The sequence below is a fragment of the Hyperolius riggenbachi genome, chromosome 3 (assembly GCF_040937935.1).
Source record: "Hyperolius riggenbachi isolate aHypRig1 chromosome 3, aHypRig1.pri, whole genome shotgun sequence".
In the NCBI taxonomy this organism is placed as follows: Eukaryota; Metazoa; Chordata; class Amphibia; order Anura; family Hyperoliidae; genus Hyperolius; species Hyperolius riggenbachi.
In genome coordinates this window covers 233,873,009-233,885,445 of record NC_090648.1, presented here as the reverse complement: position 1 = coordinate 233,885,445, position 12,437 = coordinate 233,873,009, and the positions used below count along the sequence as shown (strand labels likewise).

Below are 12,437 nucleotides of genomic sequence, written 5' to 3'. Positions count from 1 at the left end.
GCCCCAGGTAAGTGAAACTCATTTTTTTATTTTGCTTGGACCTTCCCTTTAAATTCCATACCCTCCTATAATATCTCCTTACATTCCCTTGAGTACTCCTCCTCCTACATCTCCATAATATCCCCATATTCCCTTGTATCCTGAGACTCATTATATTTTTCCCATTTTACATTAAACCCCTCTAGTTTATCTTGTAATGCAATTTGATTCTCCAACCCCTTTACCTTATTAACTCTTTCAACCCATTCCTTAAAGGACTTACGATCTGAAATAAAAAAAAAAAGTTAATTACCTTAGTGCACTATTAGAGCTCTGTGTAGACGATCTGTGCCTCCCTTGTAAGGTCCGTACACACGCCGGACTGGAGGCAACGTCTGGTCCGTCGTCACCTCCCGCTGGGTGGGCGTTCCAACGACAGTCCGGCGTGTGTACGCACTGTCGGCGGACTGATACGGCTGCTTCTGAGCGATCCGCACGGCGTTGGAGGTTGCCTCCAGTCCGGCGTGTGTACGGACCTATAGTTTCCAGACCCTCTGTTATCTTAATCCTCTTATCATTACAGGCCCCGACCCAGCCCAGGGTCGCCTTATCTCTGGGCTCTACAATCGCCGCTTTAAAATCCCTCTGCCTGCTTAGCTCAAAGAGACGGCTGGCTTGAAGTGAAATCAGTCATGTGGGCGGTCATGTGGTGATGCCCACATGATTTATGACTCAGTGTACGGAGTGACGATGGGCTGCGATCCTACGCAGCAATGTCTCTTTGAGGTAAGCAGGCAGAGGGATTTTAAAGCAGCGATTGTAGTGCACAGAGATAAAACGACCCTGGGCTAGGTCGGGGCCTGTAATGATAAGAGGATTAAGATAACAGAGGGTCTGGAAACTACAAGGGAGGCACAGATCGTCTACACAGAGCTTCAATAGTGCACTAAGGTAATTAACTTTTTTTTTTTATTTCAGCTCGTAAGTCCTTTAAGGGATGGAGGACTCTGGCATCTCCACTTAGTCGGAATCAAACTCTTAAGGCCCATACACACGTCGGATTTTTGTGAACGACGGGTCGTTTGAACGCCCCGTTGTTCAGTCGTTCGCCCGATAAATCGGGCGTGTGTACAGACTGTCGTTCGCGTGATAAGAGTGAGTTTGAGCGATCCGCCGGGCGGATCGCTCAAACTCACCCTTATCACGCGAACGACAGTCTGTACACACGCCCGATTCAGCGGGCGACGACTGAACGACGGGACGTTCAAACGACCCGTCGTTCACGAAAATCCGACGTGTGTATGGGCCTTAAGCTGCAATCAATAATTGAGGTAACAAGGATCTCTTATATCTACCAATAGAACATAGTAGTACATGTTCCATTCAGCAACACTTTCACAACATCCAAACCACCCTCTCCTTCACACCATCCCCCAATACATTCCAACACACCTTTCCAAAAACCCAAAATAACTGGGCACTCCCACACCAAATGCAACAGTGTACCCTTTGCCCCACATCCTCTCCAGCATCTATCACTAATTCCCTGAAACATTACAGCTAATTTATCCGGTGTCCTATACCACCTAGATAACAACTTGAAATTAATTTCTTTTATTCTAGAGCTTACAGACGTAGCATGAGCTAAAATACAGATCTTCCTCTTCTGACCATTATCCAAAGAGATGCCAATTTCCTCCTCCCACCTATCAAAATAACCCAGAAAATTTCCTTCTCCCCTCCGATTCATTTCTCTATACAGGAACGACACTAGATGCACAGGAGGAGCCTCCAAAACAAATAACTTTTCAAACTCAGACAACTCAACTCTATAGTAAGAGGTTCTCTCCTTCTCCGCCAAAAAATGCTTTAACTGTGCATATCTCCAAAAGTCAAATGGAAATTGTCCAAATTCCTCTCGCATCACATTGAGAGACTTGATTTTCCCATTTTTCAAAATATCCTTTAAGACCACCCCTCCTCTATTCCCCCATAATCCCAAAAAAATGTTTTCCTTACCTGGCAGAAAAAAAGAGAAACCCTCCAATGGTGACAAAAGGGAAATCCCCCCCCAGACCAACCTCACTTTTTATTAACTCCATCCCAAACCTTAATTATTTTCTTAATCCAAAAGGGTGTTAATCCTGGCAGCCCCCTATACACTCCTGGAAGCCAAAAAACCTTTGCCAGGTCTAATCCGACCAATTCTTTTTCAATATTGACCCAGCTTTTCACTCCTCCCCCATATGTCCAATCAAATAGTTTAACCAGGACACATGCAACATAATATGACTTCAAGATCAGGTGTTTCTGACAAGGTTAGCTGCATGCTTGTTTCCGTTGTGGTTCAGACACTGATACAGCCAAACAGATCAACAGGGCTGCCAGGAAACTGGTATTGCTTAAAGGGGATCTGTAATAATAAAACAAATTCCCATGTGAGTACTGACCCCGGGAGGTGGAAGCCTCTTGATCCTAATGAGGCTTCCCCATCCCAGTGGCGTAGCTAAGGAGCTGTGGGCCCTGATACAAGTTTTACATTGGGGCCCCCCAAACACTTTATACATAACAATTGATACGGCACACCAAAACCTGCCAATGGCAACTACAGTGTCAGAGGTGCAAAAAGGGGATGGGGAACAGTTTGTTAATGATTACCACTATTCAAAATACCTATAGAAGTAATTATTATGACCACAGGACCAATAGAGAGCTAATACTGCAGTTAAGGGAGGGCCCTTCGGGGCCTCTGTGGCCCAAGGGCCCCAATGCGTTCGCAACCTCTGCAACCCCTATTGCTATGCCCCTGCCCCATCCTCTGCAGCCTCCTGGATCCCTCCTGTATATGCTCTGCCATTCACACTGTCCAGCCTTTGAAAAGGCCGCTAGTGCGGCGAAACATGTCAAGCGATCCTGACAGCGCGACCTCTCCTCTGGGCAACCTGTGAGCCTCTCTGTGTATACCTGACGGGCAGCATTTCTTTGGAACTGGTAACTATAGGGCTTGCACCATGGCTGTCACTCTCTGAAACCACTGCATATTACTTTGCTTCGCTGTCACATCCATCAAGGCTTTGCAGATAATCTACAAACACCCTGTGATTGCGGGATGTAATTGCATGAACTTTGCTACTTCATTTGCATGAGCCTGCTATGCTATTTGTGATCGCTGGGGTTTCTACATTTATATATATCTGGCCATATGTGAATTGCTGGCTAATGAAACTGGTTTGCCTCAACATTCTGCGGCCATATTACACTGAAGCTTGGTACTTGTTACAATTTTCTATCGTCCATTGCTATAGAGACTGACGTTTGTGCCGAGCCGCCTACAGGATTTACTTTTTACATGGATACCCAGAAAGACTGCACCATCTATTACACAGAGTAGAACTCTCATTACAGGTTCTGGGAACTGCAGCCCCTTCATCGTTGCCCTAATGGAGAATAGTCACTGTTCTTATAAGGGGTTATAAAATATATTTGTGTGTTTGTTATGTATTTTTTGTACTTTTCATATATAAATTTTAACTTGGTATGTTACCATTAATAAAGCAATTTTGGATTTTTTTCATGCACTAGAGAGCCAATTCTCTTCTTTTTTGCTCTATAATAATTTACGTTGGCATTTTGCATGAAAAATATCATTTTTTTTCTTTTGATGCATTAAAGAGACACTGAAGCGAGACTAAATCTCGCTTCAGGTCTTATATATAGCAGGGGCACGTGTGCCCCTGCTAAAACGCCGCTATCCCGCGGCTTAACGGGGGTCCCTTCACCCCCAACCCACCCCCCGCAAAAGTTGGTCGTAAAATGGTCGTAGGGAAAACTCTTCCTGGAGGCAGGGCTAACGGCTGCAGCCCTGCCTCCCAGCGCGTCTATCAGACGCGCATCGCCGCCTCTCCCCCGCCCCTCTCAGTGAAGGAAGACTGAGAGGGGCGGGGGAGAGGCGGAGATACGCGTCTGACAGACGCGCATGGGGCAGGGCTGCGGCGGTTAGCCCTGCCCCAACCAGGAAGCGCTCCCCCGCTGCACGGAGGGGGTTTGGGGGGACAGGGACCCCCGTTAAGCCACGCTATAGCGGCGTTTTAGCAGGGGCACGCATGCCCCTGCTAGCTATGAGGTCTGAAGCGAGATCTATTCTCGCTTCAGACTCTCTTTAAGTGATTATCCTAGTTGACAGTTGTGTCCCATTCACGAGTTGTTTCATATATAGTATATAATACTAATATCCGGATCAACAAACAAATGAACAAACAAGAATATGTAAATAAATCTGTCATTCAAAGGACAAATAAGTGTTTTTTTTGTTTCAGGTGTACTTTAAAAGGAAATAAATATGGCAGCCTCTATATAGCTCTCACTTCAGTTGTCCTCTATTCGTTCTACAGTAAAATGCACCATCAATCCCTTTTTCCTATAGATCTTTCACAGTAAGTATTGGTCTGATGTAGAGATGTACAGATAGTTGCAGGAGGTGTATTTAGCCCTGTTCCAAGCTGCATACACAGTGGGATTATTTGCATCTTATTGACAATCTGTAATCTGACTGTTTTGAACCTCATAGTGTTGGGTGAGAATAGTCGGTGGGATACTTATTCTGAGTTTATGCACATTTCATGCTAAATTTATGCCTTTCATTATTTGCCTGGGAGTGCATAAATTAAACCTTGAGAATCTGGTGAGGTGACAGACTAGGCCAAAGCCTGTTGGCAAGAGGTTCAGAGATATCAGATTAATAATGCGGCATGTGTACTATAAGTGACAGCTACAATTGGAAAAAGTTATTCACAGTACATTTTACTTATATTTTAAACTTTACAAATGTTCATTGTAGCCTGTTTCCACTTGTGCTGGCATCTGTCTCAGAGACAGATGCTGGAAATTGTGGTTATGCGTTTATCATCCAAATCCCTCTAGCTGTGCCATGCATGGCTATGGGGTTTCGGATGCGTCGGCTGAAAAAAATACTGAAGCCTCTATGTTTGTTTGATTTTTTGTTTGTTTTTTCCTGCATGCAAATTTGGAAACACTTGCACTGATTACAGTAGGCTGCAATTTCCTGTTTGAATTTGTGTTCAGGGAAGTGCTGGGAATTGCCCCTAGTTGAAACAAACCCTAAATAACAAACCCCGAGGCCTGAGACACACTGGGAGCACTTTTCTGACCGTCAACGCTGTGTTTATGTTTAAAAAAAAAAAAAGAAAGAAATGCTCCCATTGACTTGTGGCAAAATTGCTGCAATCACAATTTTTTGAAAAATCGCGATCGTGGTGATTTTACCATGATTTGTTTACCATGATGTAAGTCAATTGGAGCGTTTAAAAAAAAAATGCAGACACATCGATAACAGTCAGAAAAGCGCTCACATTGTGTCTCAGGCCTCACACACAAATCTTTAGCTTCCTCATTTACCTCTTGATTGTATTTGATTCAGTATCCCTTGACTCCTTTATGCTGGGGATATTTATTTATTTTCTGCCAAACCTGGGTGTAGATTTCCAGAAAGGGATGAACCAATACACAATCAGAAAGAGGATACTGAACTAAAAGTCATAGGCATAGCAATCACCCCTGCGACCTCTACCATCACAGGGGGGCCCAGAGGCTTTGGGGGCCCCTCCACCTCCCTCTCCGATACCGCAAGTGCAGCCAATTAGCAAAGAAACCTCCCCATTCACTCACGAAAACCATGTGCAGGAGTGTGTGTATTTTTTTTCCCCCTGCTTCCAGGGGCTGCTTCACAGCGGAACACTCTCTGCTGCCATTCACCGGCTCCCAATACCCTGGGGTTCCTTCTCTCTCCCTGCCATCCTTTGAAGTCCGTGCAGTCCGACTATACTCTCCCTCGAACCTCCAAATTGCAGTTATTTACTGCCCTCCAGGCCCTGCATCTGTTTTCTTAGATCATTTCTCTTCCTGGCTTCTCCAGTTCCTGTCCTCTGCAGGGGCGTTCCTAGGGTCCTTGGAGATCGGTGGCACCTGGGGGCACTAGGCGGTGGCTAGCGTCAAAAAATGGGCATGGCCATGCAGTGAGTGGGCTTGGCCATGGGTGGGGCCAATCGTACATCAGATTAGGACAGTGGTGGCAAACTTTTTGGAGGCCCAAACTGCAACCCACAAGTCACTTATCTATCGCAAAGTGGCAAAAGCAATTTAAACTAAATACTATACAAACGTTTTAACACATACATGAACATTATGGAAAATCCAAGTTAAAAAACTGAAAAGATAAACAATTTCATCCATCCTACTCCTGAAAAAAATGTATTTTATTTTTTTAGAACCTCCCAGTTTTATTTTCTGTTTTAAAAAGCTAAAAAAGTAGGTTTAATGCGATTGTCTCATATGATGATGATTCAGCTTTTCCCATAGTCTCGCAGTTAGCAATCATGTGACCCCCAACAAGACAAATTCAGCACTCATGAGGCCCCTATCAAGACAAATTCAGAAATCGTGAGGCCCCCAAAAAGACAAATTCAGCAATCATGAGGCCCCCAACAAACCATGAGGCTCCCAACAAATCATGAGGCCCCCAACAAGACACATTCAGCAATCCTGAGGCCACCAACAAATCATGAGGGCCCCAACAAGACAAATTCAGCACTCATGAGGCCCCTATCAAGACAAATTCAGAAATCGTGAGGCCCCCAACAAGACAAATTCAGCAACCATGAGGCCCCCAACAAATCATGAGGCACCCAACAAGACAAATTCAGCAATCTTGAGGCCCTTAACAAGACAAATTCAGCTATCATGAGGCCCCCAACAAGACAAATTCAGCAGTCATGAGGCACATAAATAGACATCATTTCACATAAATAGGCAGAATGCCCCCTTAATATGGTAGACACCTCTCACCTGGCTTCTGAATTCTCCTCTACTGGCTGCTGTACCTAGTAATACTGTTTTTGGCTGGATTGGGGATGATGTGTGAGCTGAAAGGCCTGGCAGTGATGCTGTGGCCTGGCTGGCGGTGATGCTGTGGCTGATGTTGTGGCTGGGTTGGCTGGCAGTGATGCTGGGCTGTGCTTGGCTGGTTGAAGTAAATGCTGGCCTGACTGGTGGTGATGCTGTGGCCTTTTTGATAGTGATTCTGAGCTGGTTGGCTGGTGGTGATGCTGGGCTGGATGGCCTGGATAGTTTAGGTAGCGACAGGTGCCCCCTAGTTAAGGTAGCGCCAGGAGTACCCCAGTTTAGGTAGTGTCAGGAGCCCCCCAGTTCAAATAGTGACAGGAGCCCCCCAGTGTAGGCAGTGTCAGGAGCCCCCAGTTTAGGTAGTGACAGGCACCCCCCAGTTAGGTAGTGACAGGCACCCCCCAGTTAGGTAGTGAGTGACAGCAGGGACCCCCAGTTGGGTAGTGAGTGACAGCAGGGACCCCCAGTTGGGTAGTGAGTGACAGCAGGGACCCCCAGTTGGGTAGTGAGTGACAGCAGAGACCCCAGTTGGATAGTGAGTGACAGCAGGGACCCCCAGTTAGATAGTGAGTGACAGCAGGGACCCCCAGTTAGATAGTGAGTGACAGCAGGGACCCCCAGTTAAATAGTGAGTGACAGCAGGGACCCCCGTTTAGATAGTGACAGCAGGGACCCCCCAGTTAAATAGTGAGTGACAGCAGGGACCCCCGTTTAGATAGTGACAGCAGGGACCCCCCAGTTAAATAGTGAGTGACAGCAGGGACCCCCGTTTAGATAGTGACAGCAGGGACCCCCCAGTTAAATAGTGAGTGACAGCAGGGACCCCCGTTTAGATAGTGAGTGACAGCAGGGATCCCCGTTAGGTAGTGAGTGACAGCAGGGACCCCCAGTTAAATAGTGAGTGACAGCAGGGACCCCCGTTAGGTAGTGAGTGACAGCAGGGACCTCCGTTAGGTAGTGAGTGACAGCAGGGACCCCCAGTTAAATAGTGAGTGACAGCAGGGACCCCCGTTTAGATAGTGACAGCAGGGACCCCCCAGTTAAATAGTGAGTGACAGCAGGGACCCCCGTTTAGATAGTGAGTGACAGCAGGGATCCCCGTTAGGTAGTGAGTGACAGCAGGGACCCCCAGTTAAATAGTGAGTGACAGCAGGGACCCCCGTTAGGTAGTGAGTGACAGCAGGGACCTCCGTTAGGTAGTGAGTGACAGCAGGGACCCCCAGTTAAATAGTGAGTGACAGCAGGGACCCCCGTTAGGTAGTGAGTGACAGCAGGGACCCCCAGTTAAATAGTAAGTGACAGCAGGGACCCCCGTTAGGTAGTGAGTGACAGCAGGGACCCCCGTTAGGTAGTGAGTGACAGCAGGGACCCCTGTTAGGTAGTGAGTGACAGCAGGGACCCCCGTTAGGTAGTGAGTAACAGCAGGGACCCCCAGTTAAATAGTGAGTGACAGCAGGGACCCCCGTTAGGTAGTGAGTGACAGCAGGGACTCCCGTTAGGTAGTGAGTGACAGCAGGGACCCCCGTTAGGTAGTGAGTAACAGCAGGGACCCCCAGTTAAATAGTGAGTGACAGCAGGGACCCCCGTTAGGTAATGAGTGACAGCAGGGACCCCCGTTAGGTAGTGAGTGACAGCAGGGACCCCCAGTTAAATAGTGAGTGACAGCAGGGACCCCCAGTTAAATAGTGAGTGACAGCAGGGACTCCCGTTTAGGTAGTGAGTGACAGCAGGGACCCCCGTTTAGATAGTGACAGCAGAGACCCCCAGTTAAATAGTGAGTGACAGCAGGGACTCCCGTTTAGATAGTGAGTGACAGCAGGGATCCCCGTTTAGATAGTGAGTGACAGCAGGGACCCCCGTTAGGTAGTGAGTGACAGCATGGACCCCCGTTAGGTAGTGAGTGACAGCAGGGACCCCCGTTAGGTAGTGAGTGACAGCAGGGACCCCCGTTAGGTAGTGAGTGACAGGCGCGCTCCCCACCCAGAGACGGGACAAGGTCCTCTAGCACCCAAGGCTGAGACAGCAAAGTGCGCCCCTCCATCCCTGCCTCCCCATCCATCACACACTGATTGCTATTAGACTAAGAGGCGCCACAGGGCCCACAATCTCCCCAACACCTTAATATCTAGTTATCTGGCTTGCAGTCACTGCCATGTATCCCTTTTATTATTTCTTTCTGCTTCAAACACAATTAGGAATGACAGCTGAATGAATTATGCGCCCCCTCCTACACTGCGCCCTGAGGCTGGAGCCTCTCCAGCCTATGCCTCGGCCCAGCCCTGTCCCCACCCCACCTACCTTGCCGCGTCAGACCGCAGGATCAGCGGGCGACCCGACCAGATAGAGCGGGCGCCGGGCACAAATATGCGGAAGTGATGTCACTTCCGCATATCAGCTGTGTCCGCTAGGTCCTAGCGCCCGCTCTATCTGGTCGCCCGGCGCTGATCGATGTCTGAATGGCAGCGGGGTCAGCGGAGCGGAGCAGGGCAGAGCGGGCCAGCGGCGGCCGGGAGATCCGTGGCACCCCAGGACAGATTGGGGGCACGGGCCCCCCCAAAATAGGGCTAGCGACGCCCCTGGTCCTCTGACATCCCTACCATCATTATGGGTGATTTTAACATTCCTATTGACACTAAAAACGCTGTCTCCAACAAACTTCTATCACTCACTTCCTCCTATGGCTTGTCTCAGTGGTCCTCTACCCCAACCCACACTGATGGCCATACGCTTGACCTCGCATTCACTCGTCTCTGTTCTGTCACTGACTTTACTAATGATCCACTACCACTCTCTGACCATAATCTACTTACCTTCTCTCTCTCTCCTCTTCTTTTCCTACCACCTTGGCACAAGCACGCTCACATGTTCGCAGAATCTGTCTCTGATGCCCTGACACCTCTCCTCACACAATCCTTCACTGACCCAGACTCAGCTGCTATACACTACAACAGCTCCATTACATGGATGACTTCGCCCCCCTCGTCAATGTCCGCCCTCACCGTCGCCAACCTTGGATGACCAAATACAATACACTAAACAGTTAAAAAGATGCTCTAGAGCAGCGGAAAAGCGTTGGAGGAAAAGTAACACAAGTGAAGACTTCATCTCATATAAAATAGCCTTGAACAACTTCAGAAACGCACTCTGTGTGGCAAAACTGTCCTATTTTTCCTCCCTAATATTTGCCCATTTACACAATCCAAAACGCTTGTTCAGCACCTTCAACTCCGTTCTCCACCCCCCTCCTCCTCCTTTTCCTTCATCTTGCTTATCAGCTGAAGAATTTGCAACATACTTCACTGATAAAATTGAGAAGATCAGAAGTGAATTCTCCACTCAGCCCTCAAATCTCACCTTCACACCTCTCATTGGGCTTGATTCACAAAGCGGTGAAAACTGTTTAGCACGGGTGTGCTAAACAGTTAGCATGTGAAGTGCTGTTCGCTGACTTGTGCAAAGTGCCGCGATTCGCGCGATTGCGGACTTTTGCGCGCGCAATTTGCCGCCCATTGACTGCTCTCTAACTGCCTTCTCTCCACTCTCTGAACATTCTCTCTCCTCTATAATATCCAAAGCTAATCTAACCACTTGTTCTTTGGATCCTATTCCCTCCCATTTCATTCCGCAGCTATCCATATCTCTCATACCTGCACTAACGTCGCTATTTAACCTGTCCCTCTCCACTGGCATCTTTCCGTCGCCACTCAAAAAGGCTGTTGTTACACCACTACTTAAAAAAAACATCTCTAGATCCTACCACACTCGCCAACTACCACCCAGTGTCACTTCTCCAATTTGCATGCAAACTAATTGAACGCCATATGCATGCAGAATTAAGCCATTATTTATCAGCTAACTTCCTACTTGATCAGTTCCAGTCTGGCTTTCGCTCTAACCACTCCACGGAAACGGCCCTTACCAAAGTGGCCAATGACCTTCTTACAGCTAAATCCAAAGGTCAATTTTCCATACTCATCCTTCTTGATCTGTCATCAGCTTTCGATACTGTCGACCACGCCTTACTCTTACAAATACTTTCAAATGTAGGAATAAAGGGCCTCGCTCTCACATAGTTATCTTCCTACCTCTCTGGAAGGTCCTTCACAGTCTCCTACTCAGATCAGATCTCTTCTCTTCATCCTTTGTCTGTCGGGGTTCCTCAAGGCTCTGTCTTTGGTCCCCTCCTCTTTTCCATCTACATGCATGGTCTTGGTAACTTAACTCATTTGGGTTTCAATACCACCTGTATGCAGACAATACACAACTGTACCTCTCGGAACCAGACCTTAACTCTCTCCTCAAACGTGTTCCTGACTGCTTCTCTGCTATATCCTCCTTCACGTCCTCTCACTTCCTAAAACTTAATATGAGTAAAACAGAACTAACAATTTTTCCACCCTCTCTGGTCACCTCTCTGCCTGAAGTAACTATAAATGTTAATAACACTCCCATAACTTCTGTTCCCAAAGCACGGTGCTTGGGGGTAATATTCGACTCATCTCTCTCTTTTATTCCTCATCTTAACTCCATAACCAGCTCCTGCCATCTCCAACTCAAAAATATATCTCGCATCCGTCCCTTTCTCACCCAAGACACAACCAAAATGTTAATACATGCTCTTATAATTTCTCGTCTGGACTACTGCAACATACTACTTTGTGGATTACCTTCTAACAGACTGGCCCCCTCCAGGCGGTACTGAACTCAGCTGCTCATCTCGTTCATCTTTCTTCTCGATCTTCCTCTGCTGACCCTCTCTGTCAAGCTCTTCACTGGCTGCCAATTAACCAGAGGATCCAGTTCAAACTCCTAGCCCTAACCTACAAAGCTCTCCACAATCTCTCTCCCCGGTGCATATCCTCACTAATTTCCAGATACAAACCCAATCGCAATCTCAGATCTGCACACGATCTTCTGTTGTCCTCCTCTAGAATCACCTCCTCACATTCACGCTTACAAGATTTTGCACGCACTTCACCCCTTCTCTGGAATGCCTTCACACAACAGATCCGTCACTCGCCAACCTTTTGTTACCTTTAAACGCTCTCTAAAAATGAATTTGTTCCGACAAGCATATGCGCTACCTTAAGCCACTTCCCTTTGTCCTAAGACCAAATTGCACTCCTACTAGGTATCCTAAAATACACTGCCTCTATATATTTTATCGTATACTACCCCTCCTCTTGTTTCCCCCCATTCCCTTTAGTTTGTAAGCTCGCAAGGGCAGGGCTCTCTCCCCCTTTTGTGTCTTGGAAATCATTATACATTTTATTCATCATGTTTCTTTTATCACTGTCATTACCAATTCTGTATTTTGTATTCTATATGTTGTATCATTTTTTGTATTTTGTCACTAATTATGTATCTTGTATATTAGTGTACACCATTGTCTGTATTATGTACCCCATGTTTGTTTCTTACTTTGTACAGTGCCACGGAATATGTTGGCGCTTTCTAAATCAATAATAATAGAGGGCCCCATGCTATCGTTTTTGCAGGGGAAACCTATTACGTCTAGTTACACCCCTGCTGATTCTGAA

The 12,437-nt window shown here is 47.1% G+C and overlaps 1 long non-coding RNA gene across 1 annotated transcript in view; it reads left to right on the top strand.

Moving 5' to 3' along the window:
- Positions 1 to 12,437, top strand: part of LOC137563484 (uncharacterized) — a 63,195-nt gene that overhangs the window by 17,048 nt on the left and 33,710 nt on the right. Inside the window, exon 3 of the long non-coding RNA XR_011030363.1 lies at positions 4,296 to 4,412. This is a non-coding gene — a long non-coding RNA (uncharacterized lncRNA). The remainder of the gene's footprint in view (positions 1 to 4,295; positions 4,413 to 12,437) is intronic.